Below are 16,918 nucleotides of genomic sequence, written 5' to 3'. Positions count from 1 at the left end.
AAAAATAACAGCGTTTCGACGGCATTGCGGCAACACTTCTCCAAAGCAATATGAAATGGCCTCGCCCCCCTTATTTAATATTCTCGGAGGAGGGGTTTAGTGGGGTTAGTGATGTCAGCAACCCTGGAGGAATGTCGTGTAGTTCCTACCGGCCGTTTGCTGTAGTCCTTAGAAATTAATTTCTTTAAAAGTAAATATCTCCGTTTGCTTTGAACTTTGCAGATGTTGTTTATGCTCAAACAGCAACATTAGACACTAGCTACAGTTAGAAAAGTGAAATCGTGTTTTGCCACCCCTTTAATACATTTGTTGTATAAATTAATTTTTGTTTATATATTATGAAAGAACATGAATTAACAATAAAAAATAGTAAATTTATAAATGATATACTGTAAAAATAGTTTGTATTGTTATGAAACCTAATGCATTAACTAATGTTAACAAATTGAACCTTAAATGCAGCATTACCAAAGAAACAGAAGTATTATTCATTGTGTAAATTTGTAACTTAACTTCAGCCATATCTTCTAAAAGTAACGCATCACCCCCAATGCTGATCCACAACCAAATCCCTCAGGTTGTGCTCAACAACACCAAGACACTAAAAAGGTTCACAAAAAATTTTAAAACTGATGAAGAGTGAACAGCTTTGAGATGCGACAGTTTGAGACAGAGGCATCGGGTATGGCCAAACTCAATCATCCGGTGAAGGCAAGCTGTTCACCGCAGATGTTGTTGACAGGTGACAGTTGTTGCACAGCGTCAAGCTAGCTTGAAACAAAAAACATTGCGAATCCCCAACTAGATGCAACTCGACCATCCAGAACATAGAGCAAGCTCGAGGTTCAGACCTTCTACTTCACTTTTAGTTTACATTATAAAACTTAGCCCAAATTAAATCACACAATCAGCTTAAGTCACACAATCAACTCCTCATATTGCGTGTTGTGACTGTAATGTCAAACATTTGGCTCTTTCCATCCCTAGAACACATCTACTTACTGTTTTAGGTCGCACAGAGCTTAATCAAAGGCTGTTTATGTCAGGTTCTGTCAAAGAGATACTCAGCAGAGTAGGGAGGAAAAGAGGAGTGGAGGGAGGGAAGGGGAGTAGGAGAGGGAGAGATTATCCAGATAGCAGCTAGCATGAATCATGAATCATGAGTGCATGCTAGCTAGAGTGAATGTGAGCTGAACAAGAAAAAGAGGGAGTGTGTAACCTCTGGGAGAACAGATAAAGAACATACCGGGGCAGTGTGTAAAACTTCTGCAGCTGCGGGGCTGAGCTTATCCCGTATCCATGACAGGCAAAAAAAAAAAAGACCTGATTTACATCGCAGCAGGACTTGGGAATTCAGGCCGGATTTGGGCGGCCTGTGTAGGCCCGGTTAGTCAAGAGAGGAGTCACTGAAAGAAAGCAGCAGAAGACAGATGACAAACTTAAAACACAAGCCTGAAAACAGATTACTGCTTTAAATTCTGATAACAAATTCAACCCAAAAAGACTGCACTGTGTCATGTCAGTAGAGATTAAAAAGACAATGGGCCTTATTTACTTATAATTTCATTCAAGTGTTCTCATGTAAATAAATAAAAATGTGGGGCATATTGAGCTATTACTTATCCATACAAAAATTTCTGTTACTTTGAAATAATTTAAATTTATTGTGGGTTAATAATAATAATAATAATTATGGGCTGCTCCCGACGAGCTGGATGGCGCCTTGCATGGCTGACACTGCCGTCGGTGTATGAGTGAGTGAGTGAATGGGTGAATGTGAGGCAATATGTAAAGCGCTTTGGTGGCCATTGGGTCAGTGAAAGCGCTATATAAATGCAGTCCATTTACCATTTACCATAATAATAATAATAATAATGGTAATACAAAATTCAAAATATGTTATCAAATGTATACACTCAAATACATACATATCAATGCATACAATGTGATTTATGCTTGTATATATTTGCATCTACTTTTTTTGATATTCATTTTAAAATAAATAAAAGAATTTAACATTTTGGAATTATGAAAAACTATCATTTTTGTGTACAAGTGGTGCTAAAATTTATCCTTAATTTAGAAAAAATTTAAATGCATTGAATTATTTAATCTTGAAAACATTCATATGCAGTGTGGACAAGCCTCAGTGATGGCAATAATGATGGGAGATCCAGAAAGAAAAAAAGAAGGATGATATTTATGTGAGTGACACAATGAAGGACAAACAGAAAGGAACTGTGTGCACTGTTTGAAGAAAGCTGGCAGAATTTGTGAGTACATATGAAAAAATGAAAGCAAGCAGTTTCTCATATCACCATGAAAAGCAATGACCTTATAAGTGATAGTTTTAAAAACTGGCAGGGAACAGGCTGTCAACAGTAATGCCTACACATTTACAGAACACATGATTTTGGCATTCACATGGAAAAACATAAAATCAAGTAATTGAAGCTGAATCCATTCGCCCAGTTTGTTTTCAATAGTACTGTATTTTCCCATGATCCTTTGCCTTGTGGTTTTGAGAGGCAGAAGGGATAGTATTCCCAGGAAATGAAAAGGTGCAGGAGAGAGGTGCATGATGGGGGATTACTCGAGTTTACAATCATATAATGCCATGATGACTTTAACATCTGAGAGTATGTTTAATATGTTTAATTCCCTCTGCAAAAACCAGTTGACATGAAAAATGTCAAAAGCTGTAGATTAACATTCAACAATTTACTGGCGGCCTGTACTTACAAAATCAATCTTATGTACGTTTCATACTTTTGGTAAGCAAGTGAACGTGTCTCAACGTGTGTGTTTGTGTCAGTGGGTTGCCGTCAGCGTTGGTCTCCTCATGTAAATCAACTCCTGCCATGAATCAACAATGTGATTTTGTCTGACATGTAATCACTGTCTTGTAATTAAAAAGAAATTACACCCTATGATACAGCAATATGCTTCAAATAATATCTATTATCCACAGACCACAGAGGGAAAAAAACAACTGCATGCTAATTATGCTGCAATTATGAAATACAAAAATGCCTCGGTAAGTTTGCCATGACGATCCCCCCTCCCGGCCTCAGGTGAAGTCAGATAGCTATTACTTCTAACAGACCTTCATTAAAACACTAATTTTTCCAATTCATTTCCTGTTTATTGTGCGTAATTAACACTTGTTGTGGGACGATGCGGTTATCTTCCTGACAGCATTTTAATGTTTAGAAAGAAACTTCTTAATTTCGTAATACTATGTGTACAACATTTAGCAAACTGATGAAGAGTAAGTAGAGGCTGTTTAGAAAAACAACTTAAAGCACTGTTTACACCTGGTATTAACATTTGGGCTGGGTAAAACTGTGAATCTAATAAATTAATCGCCATTTGAATGATCTCAATATTGATTCTTACAATCCCATGATGTTTCCCCATTACTGAATGTACAATCCCAAGACAAAAAAAAGGTATAATTTTACTTGAGTTTGAGGTTCGAATTGAATGTGAGAAAATAAAATGGCTGTTATACAGTATGATGTCAAGAAAACACATATTTCAGGCTACACAAAAGAAAAGCACCAGCATTGTAGACTGATTCACAATCAATTGAATACAACTCTTTAGAACCACGTCTTTTTAGACAAACATACACAGCAAAATTTGATTCACAAACAAATAATATTTTTTTTATTATTATTATTATTAAAGCAGCAGTCGGCAAGTCTGGCAGATTGAGTGGACTTAGGCAAAATTTTGAATGTTTATAACTCTCATGAAATACCCTTTGTTGTTTTGTTATTTTGGAGTAGATTGTTACGAAATGGATTACCCACCAATTAAACGTAAATAAACACCATCGTCTGTCTGAAACGCTATTATTGCTGTATGGTATATGCGGCAGACATGGTCATTGTACATTGTTCTATTGCTTATATAACAGAGCTAACATTAGTTAGATAGCACATACAATAACAGTAGCTTTACTACTATTCTTACTCTCGTAAGAAAGATAGAGTACCATTGATTCTTCCAAAAAGCCAAACTTTATCCCTTCTTCTGGACATGTTTATCCACCTAACGTTACTTTCACACGAATTTCAGTGCAAACAAAGCTAACGAACCTGCCCAACAAGTGCAAATGTTAGCCATCCATACCAACACATGAGCAAACATACTTCGATTACTAACATAACACTAAGAAATAAAGTAACTGGTTGATAAAGCACAATTACCTGTCGAGAAGAAATGTTGCAAGCTCGGCATCCAGCTTGAACCCAAATCAATCACATAAATCTCTCCACCTTTCAAATGCCGATATGATGTTGATCCTGGTTTTATTACAGGCACGGTCGCTTTCTTTCTTTACTACTTTCTTTTTAGCAGGTTTTCTCTTTTCCTGTGTTGTTTTTGACCTCCTAGCTCTTGAGGCAAACCGAGGAATTGGAATCTTTTCCGCCATCACTCTTCATTACTGCGCACACTTTAGGCGTTTGCATGTGATTGTAACGTGCGCGAAGAGTGGCGTGTGCACGACCTGTGATTGACAGTCAGATCTCACATCTCACACCCCCCTGCCCTGATTGGACCCGATGATCCGGGAGCAGTGGATTTTTGCAAAACAAATAACACGCTCCAGGTGGAGTTAGCAGTTCGGGTTATTTTCTAAAACCACTTTATTTATGTTGTTCTGTCGGATTATAGTGTCGATTTCACTGAATATGATCAAAAAATTTTTTGCCAACGGAAGCTTTAACATGGCGCAACAAGTTTGGTCCAATTGACAAACAAATTACTCTTTTGAGCTGGTCCTTGTATTAAATGATTAAATAAGAATCAGTTACAGTTCACTTAATACAGACTTTCATGGGAGTTCACAGAGAAGTTGTGTTAATTACATCTGTAAAATAAAATACAATTGAAATGCATTTTATGACCCCCTGTCGATAATTTAATAAATGTAGTACTTTTGTAATATACATAAATGTTCCCTGTATAATTTGCAGTGTTATCTGAGAATTTCTAAAATGGACATAATGATTAAAATATGGCACAATGAATCAGAATCAAAATTGAATTGAAATCTAAAATCTGAGCTTGTGGATCAAAATCTAATCAGGAAATCAGTATAAATACAAAATTTTTACATAAAAAACAAAAAAAAAACATATATGCAGAAGATTTCCTAAACATTTTCAGTATGCCTGAAACCAACAATAAGTGACACATTTCTGTCATGACAACTCTCTGAGAGATTGGCATGGTAGTGTATATGGCAATGTTAATGTATTTGATCTTGGCGGAAACAGATCTGCTGGTGCTGTAGCAGAGCAAGTACCGCAACACATACTGCTGCTGCTGCACATGCCCCATGCATGAAATAACCCCCTTAGCAGATCTATACAGGTGGAGCTGGGGAAGGTGGAGGGGTTCTGAAAGTGCACTGCAGACTGCTAACAGCAAACAATAGCAAGTATTTGAATGCTGAGCAGCAAGCTAATGTGATCAGTAACTAAGGACCTATCATCCTGCACCCTCTACAGTTTCTTTGTATTTATTTAGCGGTAAAAAGTCACAAAATCAGAAACCTCTCCATCCACGAAATTCAAACACCAGTTGTTGCCGGATATTACAACTTGTGACTGGAAAAACCAAGAAGTAAATTGACTCTGTGAGAAGCTCAGTGGTGATGAATTGTCTTGTGGGCTCTAAACCTTTTAGCCTTCCGGTTTCCAGCCTAAATGCTTGTCCACTATTACGTCCGCTAGGGATGAGACGCAATAAGTTGAAGACTGCAGAAATGCGACAGGCTTCCAGCAGGCCGTCAGACCAAAGAAGATAATCAACATAAATCATAACAAGATTTATTGTATTTAAGAGTTATCACAGAAAAAAATAAGAATTTAAACCACATTCATCAGTGGGGACCACTGGTCCAAAAAAAAAAAAAAAAAAAGGAATAATAATATAAAGTTAATATTAATCCACAGAAGACCGAGTAAAGCAATATAACTCAAAAGAGTGGCATTTTCGTCAGAGAGACCCAAGGCCCAAAATAACAAACAAAAGCCCCAATCTAACAAAAATAAAAAGGCGATATAACTAACCTAACACAAAAAAAAAAGAAAAGAAACTACAACAACACTTCCCTACCTACGCTCTTCGAGAAAAACATTGGAAAAGAATATTTACCCCAAACAAAAGAGCAGGTCTCTCCTACATAACCACTTGCTACATAAAGCACACAACCACAAGAAACATGACAACATTTATGTTTGATCTGACGGCTAGCAGGAATTCCGCGCCATTGCGACCGACCCGAAGCCGCAACAGTCTTCTGTCAACCGGAGAAGGAGGGGTTTTTAAACAGGACCGCCAGCTGATCATCCAATTACCGCCGGCAGGCTGTTATCGAATCAACAGTAGCCTAAAACCCACAGAAAACACATACACAAATCTTATATAAATACATAAAACATGAGGACAAATACACATAACATAACACCCCCACCGTTAAGAATCAACACATAGTTGATTAAACAGATTCCTCCGCACGTGACAGAGTATCTGCCAAAACATTTTCCTTTCCCTTCTTGTAGCGAATTTCTACATTAAACTCCTGTATGATCAATGCCCAACGCATAATACGTTGGTTAGTGTTACGCATCCGGGACAGGAAAACCAATGGATTATGGTCGGTAAAAACTACAAGAGTTAATGAACTGGACCCCACATAGACCTCAAAATACTGTAACGCAAACAGTAAAGCTAAAGCTTCCTTCTCGATTGTACTATAATTCAACTGACGTTTTAAAAACTTCCTCGAAAAATAACATACAGGATGATCAACTCCTTGCACATCCTCCTGCAGAAGAACGGCACCAGCGCCAGTAGCGCTAGCATCCAGGTCCAGCTTGAACGGCGTCGAGAAGTTAGGAGCAGAAAGTACCGGTGTACTGCACAGCAATGATTTAACAGACTCAAAGGATATCTGACATTCATCAGACCACAGGTAGCCTCTGTTTTGACAGAGCAAATTGGTCAAAGGTAACACAACATCTGAAAAGTTTTTACAGAATCCTCGATAGTATCCCGCCATACCAAGAAAACGTCTCAGCTGTCGTTTAGTGTTCGGGACAGGAAACTGTACAATAGCCTCCACTTTAGCAGCAACAAGGCGAACTGCCCCCTGACCAACCTGTTTGCCCAAATATGTCACTGTAGCCCTTCCAAACTCGCACTTCGCAAGATTTAGAGTCAAATTAAAAGCGTGCAAACGGTCAAACACCATATGAAGGGTTTTAAGATGTTCCTCCCAATCAGAAGTGTACACCACAATGTCGTCTAAGTATGCATCACAGTTAGGAATGCCTGCCAGAACCCTATTCATCAGACGTTGAAACGTGGCAGGAGTGTTTCGCAATCCGAACGCCATAACAGTGTACTGCAGCAGGTTATCAGGAATAACAAAGGCAGAAACTTCGGCAGCGCGAGGAGTCAAGGGCACTTGCCAATAGCCCTTGAGTAGATCCAGCTTCGAAACGAAAGTAGCAGACCCAACCCTGTCCACACAATCCTACATACGGGGCAAGGGAAACGAATCGGACTTTGTGGTGGCATTAACTTTTCTATAGTCAGTGCAAAAACGAACCGTGACATCACTCTTCGGAACGATGAGGCAGGGGGAACTCCACACACTGAAACTCTGTACAGCCAACCCGTTTTCAAGTAAATACCTCACCTCATCCTGCATAACCTTACGCTTAACGGCGTTCACTCTATAAGCATGCTGCTTAATTGGCGGATGATCTCCTACATCAATGTCATGGCAAACTGCAGTCGTTCTGGATGGTACATCAGAGAACAAAGTTAAATAGGACTGAAATAACTGACAAATATCTGCTCGAAAAACTTCAGAGAGATATGACAGATAAGATGGCAAATCATTAAGGAACTCCGAATTTTGTAAACGAGCACCAGAAACCGAAACACTTCGCATGATCAAGCCATCCGAATCAGAACCACCAGAAGTAGGCATAACAGACACAGATGCAACTGAAACAGAACATTTCTCTTGTCTGTCTCGCGCAACATATAACTTTAACATATTAATGTGACAGATGCGAGTTTTCCTCTTGCGGTCATGTGTACGAACTATATAGTCCGTTACACTAAGTTTGGCATCAATCACATACGGGCCAGAAAACTTTGCCTGTAGGGCTGATCCAGGAATAGGAAGCAAAACCAAAACCCTGTCGCCCTGACTGAAAGAACGTGAAACAGTTTTCCCTATCAAATCGAGTCTTCATCTTGGCTTGGACAGATACCATAGAGGCACGAGCAAGTTCACACACCCGGTGCAAACGTTACAAAACATAGTCTAGGATATTCATAACATCACTTGATTTACAGCCCCTCATTTTTTCCTTCAATAATTTCAGCGGCCCTCTCACGGTGTGGCCGAAAACCAGTTCAGCAGGACTGAAGCCAAGCGATTCCTGCTGAGTCTCACGCACCGCGAACAATAATAACTGATTGAGCTGATTGAGCACAAAATGTGCGCAACATTGACTTGAGGGTTTGATGAAACCGTTCTAACGCGCCTTGCGACTCGGGATGGTACGCGCTAGAAACTTTGTGTTTTTATTGAGCTGTGACAACACTTGTTTGAATAACCGAGACATAAAATTTGTGCCCTGATCAGTCTGCACCACCTTTGGTAAGCCGAAGGTTGAAAAGAATTTAATTAAGGCTTGCAACACTCCCTTGCTTTTTATAGTGCGTAAAGGCACAGCTTCCGGGAAACGGGTGTTAGAGCACATCATAGTTAGTATGAATTTATGTCCGGACTTAGTCCGTGGCAAAGGACCCACGCAATCTAAAATCACCCGCTCAAACGGCTCACCAATAACCGGAATGGGGCACAGAGGTGCTGGGGAAATCAATTGATTTGGCTTTCCCACAATTTGGCAGATATGGCATGACCGACAGTATTTTACAACATCTGATCTTAAACACCCGGCCAGAAGAAATGACTTAAAATACGGTGGTATGTTTTTGTAACGCCCATATGACCAGAGAAACTGTGATCGTGAGCTAACATCAGCACATGCGAACGAAATTGATTAGGCACAACTATCTGATAAACTGCATCAGCTTCATTTTCGGAGAAGACTGGCGTTCTTTTTCGCATCAACAACCCGTCATCCCAAAAGTAAGCAACCGGTTTCTTAAAAATATCCTCATTCTTCACAACGCTAGTTCTACACCGAGCCAGAGAAGTATCATTTTTTTGTGCGTTTGCTAATGAAATTCTATCAATACCAGAAGTCAAATCAATTTCAGCACCGGATCCTAGGGACAGCGTCTCCGAGGGCGTACACTCCTCTTCCACAGGAAACTCCTGAGAAACGTCAACGCTGTCAGGGAAAGCCACAAAACTATCTGAAAGGTCAATCACGTCACCATATTTACGTGACTGCGCTCGCGTAATCACGCAAGCCGGAAATACAGAAGTTAGATACGAAACAGATTCTGCTACATTTCGTAGGTCAGAAAGCGGATCTTCAATTACTTCAGGAAACGGCAGTACCCTTCCGCCAGCGAGATCATTACCAAGAATCAAATCGATCCCTTTAATGGGTAATTGTGGACGAACCGCAATCTTACCAGATCAGAAACCAAGTCAGATTGAATATTTACATAATGTAAAGGAACTCGGACAATCCCTAACTCAATCCCTTGAACCAAAACGTCGGAACCACAATGCGAATCATTAGAAAACGGTAAAATATTGCCAAGCACAAATGATTGAGCGGACCCAGTATCTCGGAGAATACGAACGGGAACTTTAACACTCTCTTGCCCATCAAGAAAAACCAGCCCACTAGACACAAACGGACCATATCCCAAATCAATTCCCTGCCCGTTCAAACAAACTGGCGAACTCGTAACACGGGCAAATCCAACACCTTTCGGCGCCTGACTATTTGAAGACTGATTTTTTTTTTTTAAAACTGGAAAACCAGCAATGAGGTGGCCAATTTCACGGCAATAAAAACACTCACGTAATTCACCCTGACTCGACATCGCAGTTGTTAAATTCTTCGAACTCTTTTCAAATTGGGAAAATTCACGACGCACAGACGAAACAAAAACATTTTTATGAGTCAATACGAATTCGTCAGCTGAAACAGCGGCATGTGCGAGCGTGTTTACTTTTTGCTCATTCAGATATACAAAAATCTTGTCTGGTAAGGTTATTTTGAAATCTTCCAATAACATAAGCTCGCGAAGTTGCTCATAATCATTTACCCTGCTGGACTGGCACCATTTATCAAAAAAATTCCCTTTTCACGGGCAAATTCAACAAATGTCTGATTGGTGGCTTTTAAATGACCACGAAATTTCTGACGGTATGCTTCAGGAACAAGCTCATATGCCCTAAGCACCGATGCCTTCAAAACATCATAATCTAAACTCTCTTCAATAGACAAAGCAGCACAGACTTCTTGAGCTTTACCAGTTAGTTTACACTGTAGCAAGAGTGACCAAATATCTCTTGGCCACTGCAAAACGACTGCGATTCGCTCAAACGCACTGAAGTACGAATCAATCTCCGTTTCTCGAAATGAAGGAACTAAACGAATCTGTCTACTAATATCAAATTCACCCATACCAGGAGAATGTGAAGCAGGAGAAGTAGAAGGAACCCTGGGGACAGACGTCATTGAAGGTTGTGGTGCACTGAGCGGCACCGTGGAAACGCGGCGCGCCTCAAGTTCGCACTGTCTAAAGCGCAAAAGCTGAGTATCATGTTCCTGTTGCTTAACTTGCAAATCAAGTTCTTTAAGTTGTATCGCCAATTTAAGGTCCGTTGTATTTAAACCCACCAATGGACTTGGCTCTAACATTGGATTTTTAACAGCCTCCGTTCCTAAAGGCGGGCATACACTGTGCGATATTTCGTCCGATTTTGAGCCGAATTCTGACTCGTGCGACTCTTTTTCGGGTCGGGACGATTTTCAGCTTTGTCGTGCGTCGTTTGTCGTGCAGTGTTCGTGCAGTGTACAAGGGGAAACGAGAGGCGATTAACCTCTCCCGATCGGCAATCGGATGGTCGGATGAATTTCTGGCATGTCAGAAATTTTGGTCGCTCCTCGTGACTATATCGCACAGTTGAAGCAGAGCTACGAACCGATCACCCTAAACTCAGTGTTTTTTCCCTCACTGCGCCTGCGCGAAAACAGAAGTTTAAGCATTTCAATCTGAAAAAAAAAAAAAAAAAAAAAACGAACAGAGGGAAGTCTTTAAGTTCTGTAGTTCAAACTAGCTACAAATTACTGTTGCTTATCTACAGTTTGTCCAGTTATTACCCACGTCTTCCAAGCTGCGATGTAGCACCGTGCCTCTTTTATTAATTTGTCAAAAAATGTTTTTGAAATAAACCTGTTTTTAATTTTCATTGATGACTAATTATTCCAGTGTTCGGACATATTATAGACTGTTAACATAATGATATGCCTATAATTCATTGTAATCGGCCTAAATGTTAAGACAATTTTCAATTAGGATCCTCATTGAAAATTGTCTAAAACATTTAGGTAGATTACAATGAATTATAGGCATATAATTATATTATTATTATTTTATTATTCCTCGAGGAGTAGGCTTCTATTTAATATTTTATTATCCTCAGCGCGCATTGCGGTGATGTGCTGTGAAATTATTGCGTGGCAAATTAATTATAATAGCAGATCAATTTAATAATAAAATTAGCCTTCCCTAATACAATAATACTAATAACAATTTAATACATAAATTGGAAGTGCTAAATCATCTTGATAGCTGATACTTGTTTTGACAATATCTCTGGATAGGCTATATGATATCGTCTACCAACCCAACACGGGGGGTTATCGCACATATTTCACACGTATAGTGTGAGCAGTCAAGTTGCAGCTCGACGTTCGGACCGTATAGTGTGAGCACATAAATCCTGAGCTCTAGCTTTACATCGCATGCGATTTACTCGTTCAGTGTGAGTAGGTACCTTGCTGAAATCGCACAGACATCGCACAGTGTATGCCCGCCTTAACTCGTCCGCCGCATAAGCAGCTTCAACCTTCAACACCCCATCTGACACCAAATTCTCCTGCATCACATCTCGGATAACTTGTTTAGAGGCTACTTTAGATATAGATATCTCATAATCTGCGAGAAGAATTAAGTCAGATTTACGACAGGTTTGTAAAGCCTCTACCGTAGGCGACTGTTTAAAAGCGTCAATACTAAACTCCATATTCAGAATAACAAAATCCACCAATCAGACAATAAAATAAGTACTCACCAGCAAGGCAAATTATGGACTCACTTACAAACGAATCAGATGAAATGGACGAGCCCCCATTTTATTACGTCCGCTAGGGATGAGACGCAATAAGTTGAAGACTGCAGAAATGCGACAGGCTTCCAGCAGGCCGTCTGTCAGGATACAGGCACAGAGGCGGAGGTATGTGAATTCAAACGTGAGTTTATTTACAATGATTCAAGTGACAAGGTGAATTGGCAAGGTTCAGGTGAAGGTGCGGTGACGATCACTACGTGCAGAGCGGATTCCAGGTGAGCAGATCCTCCTTTAGTTAGCTTGGCGTGAGCAGACACTGTTCATTGATACGTCTCCTTTTCTATTTCAGATACAGTAGCGGACACGGAGATCTCGGCTGGAACATGGGACACTCAGCCGAATCTCCAGGACTCGGGGAACATGGGACCAGGCAGGACTTCTGGGAACAGCGGGACAAGGATACAAAGGTGAGTATTTCAAAGGTGAGTATACGTTACGTGGTGGTTTTCAGGTTGACTTGGAGACTTCAGGAGACAGAGGGTTATGGTCTATTCCTGTTGGAGGCTTGACAAAGACTGAAGTGTGCATGGGTGTTTTGTAGAGCTGGGTGATGAGGTAATTGATGGTGCACAGGTGTGAGTGGTTAGTATTCCAGGGAGAGTGATCTTTGAGTGGTGGATGGGAATGAATCTGATTGATTCCTGACACCATCAGACCAAAGAAAAGAACCAAAGAAGATAATCAACATAAATCATAACAAGATTTATTGTATTTAAGAGTTATCACAGAAAAAGATAACAAGAATTTAAACCACATTCATCAGTGGGGACCACTGGTCCAAAAAAAAAAAAGGGAATAATAATAATAATAAAATAAAGTTACAATTAATCCACAGAAGACCGAGTAAAGCAATATAACTCAAAAGAGTGGCATTTTCGTCAGAGAGACCCAAGGCCCAAAATAACAAACAAAAGCCCCAATCTAACAAAAATAAAAAGGCGATATAACTAACCTAACACAAAAAAAAGAAAAGAAACTACAACAACACTTCCCTACCTACGCTCTTCGAGAAAAACATAGGAAAAGAATATTTACCCTAAACAAAAGAGCAGGTCTCTCCTACATAACCACTCGCTACATAAAGCACACAACCACAAGAAACATGACAACATTTATGTTTGATCTGACGGCTGGCAGGAAGTCCGCCCCATTGCGACCGACCCGAAGCCGCAACAGTCTTCTCTGTCAACCGGAGAAGGAGGGGGTTTTAAACAGGACCGCCAGCTGATCATCCAATTACCGCCGGCAAGCTGTTATCGAATCAACAGTAGCCTAAAACCCACAGAAAACACATACACAAATCTTATATAAATACATAAAACATGAGGACAAATACACATAACGTAACATCCACAATGCCACACCACTCTCTATCTGACCTAACATAATGTGGCAGTACATTTATGAGCGATTTATGCTGCTGTGAATAGAAGCTGAAAGACTTGTCTTGGGAGTTTCTGTTTGTCAGATTTGACAGAAGGCTCATTGCAAGGTTAGGTATCTTAAGCACTACCTGTTTAGTAGCCCCATTATGTCTTTCTATTTATCCACCTGTGAGAGTAAAGGAAAAAATGAGTGGAAGAAATAGTAAACTGTGATTGTGGAGAACAACAAGAGACTAGCTGAACCCACAATGACAGTTTCTTTAAATATTAGCAAGCTGTTAAAGTCATCTGTGTATCTGTGTGAATGAGGTTTGCTAGACGCTAAGTGACTATTAAAATGTTTTTGGTTGACCCCTGAATACCATAGGTTATATTTTCCACCTAAAATGATGAGCGTAGGGCTGTTGGAGCCAAAATGGCTGCTTGTTTGTGGCTAGTGGTTTGACTTAAAACCTGAAGAAACTGATAGAGGAAATGGCTGTTGCAGATGTCACATATGGTTTGTCTAAAGGCAGAGAAAAGTTTATTTTGTTTAACATGTAGGGTTGTGCAAAATTCCGAATTGAAGAAATGTAATTTAATTGGTCACACATACAGTAAGTTCTGGGAAATGTAGTGTTCTTTAATACAGACCCACAACTGTTAATTTATTAAAACATTGGAATATACAAAATATCTATCTATCTATCTATCTATCTATCTATCTATCTATCTATCTATCTATCTATCTATCTATCTATCATATATATATATATATATATACATCCCCCTCCATCCTCATTAAATAAAATGTAAAATTTTTAATCAAGTTCTGAAATATTTAAAACAGTTAAATAAACAAAATAATAATGTTTGATTTAATTATAATAGTTATTAAAGTTTTATTAAAGTTTTTAAAGTTGTATAGTTTATCCTGATTTTAACAAAATTGGAACTGTTGTTAATAATTGGAACAACAGAATTCTTAATTCTGTTGTTACCTTTATTCAAATCCAAATCCTATTCAAAATACCATTTGAATTGGACTTTAAATAGCATTCACAATTTAATTCTGAATGGTGCACAACCCCATTCACATGACAAACTGAAATAATTATATTTATGTGTATTTGAGAAGGTAAAAAAACATTATGTACCAAACAGTAACATAGTAATGTTTCATTTGGAAATGTACCTGGATTGAAACACCTTTTTATGTCATGGAAAAGTATTGCAATCTAATACTATGGTGCCAACACAGTAGTTTTTATAAGGGTATAAAGACTTATGAACTTGCTTGTGGGTATGCTAACCCCTTTAAATACAAAGTAGCTGAGAGGATTTAGGCATCACATTCTAATTTTATCATGGATGACGCTCCTCTGACAGAGGTTTTGATTCCTGGAGACTTTAAACCGCCCCGAGAAAACTCTACCTGTTATATATCACCCATTACTAAGGGCCTTCACAACTGTGTGCTCATTCATGTTCTCTCACTCCCCGCACCCCCCCCCCCCCCCTCTCTTGCACTGCCGCAAGCATCCTTTTATCGACTGTGTAGGCACACTGCTGAGATAAAGCATTAAAAAAATATCCCACGCTGCCTTGAGTCGTGCCGTTTCTGGCAATCTGCATGAGTTTGAATGACCAATGACAGCGACTGGAAAACTTCATATATCAAAACAGGCACTCTTAATCATAACCCCTTGTGAAGTCATCCCTTCCTGTAAATCGGGGGGAAAAAGACAACTATGCGCTTATTGTTTGAGTATGCACAGGTATTGTATGACAGCCATGTAATGTTTGATCAGAGACACTCATAATGCTTTCAGTCCGCTGATTTATGTCACTGCTCAAAAATCACAGAAGAGAAGTGCCAGTATCGTCATTTGTTTTGAGTCTCGAGCGCTCAAGTGTTGAAATTATTTATGAGTGCGGAGTTATGCGCAAACGCTGGAAAATTGGACAACACTTGGGGATTCATCTCTTAAAAATCTCAGACAACTAGCTGGATTTAATTAGCTCCGTTACGACCCAACAGTCCCTGTCTCCAGTCTCTCTGTGGATCAGTTTCAAATGCTGCATTGTTTCATCCATATTTACTAAGTGACAGAGATACATTAAGGATGAGATTAGAGACAGCACAGAGAGAAAGTGAGGAGAAGGCCGCAGTTTGATGTTGACAGAATTTTTTTTTTCTTCAATCAGTAGAGAATTTATATAACTGAAAATTACTGGAATTTCCTTCCTTCCCTCACTCCCTAACCTTTCATGAGCATGATTAAGACTTAGGATGGGTCTCGAATCGCATACATTGACACAAATTTCACGAGTCGATTTTGATTCACAAGCTTGGGATTCGTTTTGGTTCGATTTAGATTTAATTCAATTCAATATCAATTAATTGGGGCTTATCAGGTACAGTACATGGCAAATTTCCTCAAGGTAAAAAATCCTTCTCAACTAATGCTGTAAACTATACAGGGAACCCCAGTAGGTACATCACTATAATATCAAAGTTTACAATTTTATTATTTAGTACATTTAAATTACCCATAACAAAGTTTTTATAATAATAACATTATAATTACTATTTTTAATAACATGGCATCATTATGCTTCTATACTTTTTTTTTTAAATAAACATTTAAATTGTGGCTGTCATAAAAACATGATGGATTTATTCATACATACATTTAATATTGAAGAGCAGGTTAAGTAAATTGCTCAGTGCTAGGACCACTTCTATGGCTTTTCCTATCACTGCTACGCTGATGACACACAACTCTACCTCTCATTCCAGCCTGATGATCCGACGGTAGCTGCTTGCATCTCAGCCTGCCTGTCAGACATTTCTGGCTGGATAAAGGGCCAACACCTTCAACTAAACCTGGTGAAGACAGAGCAGCTTATGGTCCCAGCCAACACAACATTTCACCACAACTTCTCCATTCAGCTAGGTTCGTCATCCATAACTCCATCAAGGTCAGCTAGGAACATTTGAGTTGGATTGATGATCAATTGACCTTTATAGACCACATTGCTAGAACTGCCCGGTCCTGCAGATTTGCCTTGTACAACATTAGGTGGGTCAGACCCTTCCTATCAGAGCATGCTACACAACTCCTTGTCCAAGCGCTTGTTCTATCCTTACTGAACTATTGTA

General features: G+C 39.3%; 1 long non-coding RNA gene across 1 annotated transcript in view; it reads right to left on the bottom strand.

The window, feature by feature from the left end:
* Positions 1-16,918, bottom strand: part of LOC143724017 (uncharacterized) — a 148,042-nt gene that overhangs the window by 122,874 nt on the left and 8,250 nt on the right. The window contains exon 2 of the long non-coding RNA XR_013197216.1: positions 1,247-1,406. This is a non-coding gene — a long non-coding RNA (uncharacterized LOC143724017). The remainder of the gene's footprint in view (positions 1-1,246; positions 1,407-16,918) is intronic.

Source organism: Siphateles boraxobius, unplaced genomic scaffold (assembly GCF_051911475.1).
Source record: "Siphateles boraxobius isolate OS27281-9 unplaced genomic scaffold, OSU_SipBor_1 7, whole genome shotgun sequence".
NCBI classification, from domain to species: domain Eukaryota; kingdom Metazoa; phylum Chordata; class Actinopteri; order Cypriniformes; family Leuciscidae; genus Siphateles; species Siphateles boraxobius.
Note: the sequence above shows the minus strand (reverse complement) of the source record. Positions and strands in the feature narration are given on the sequence as shown.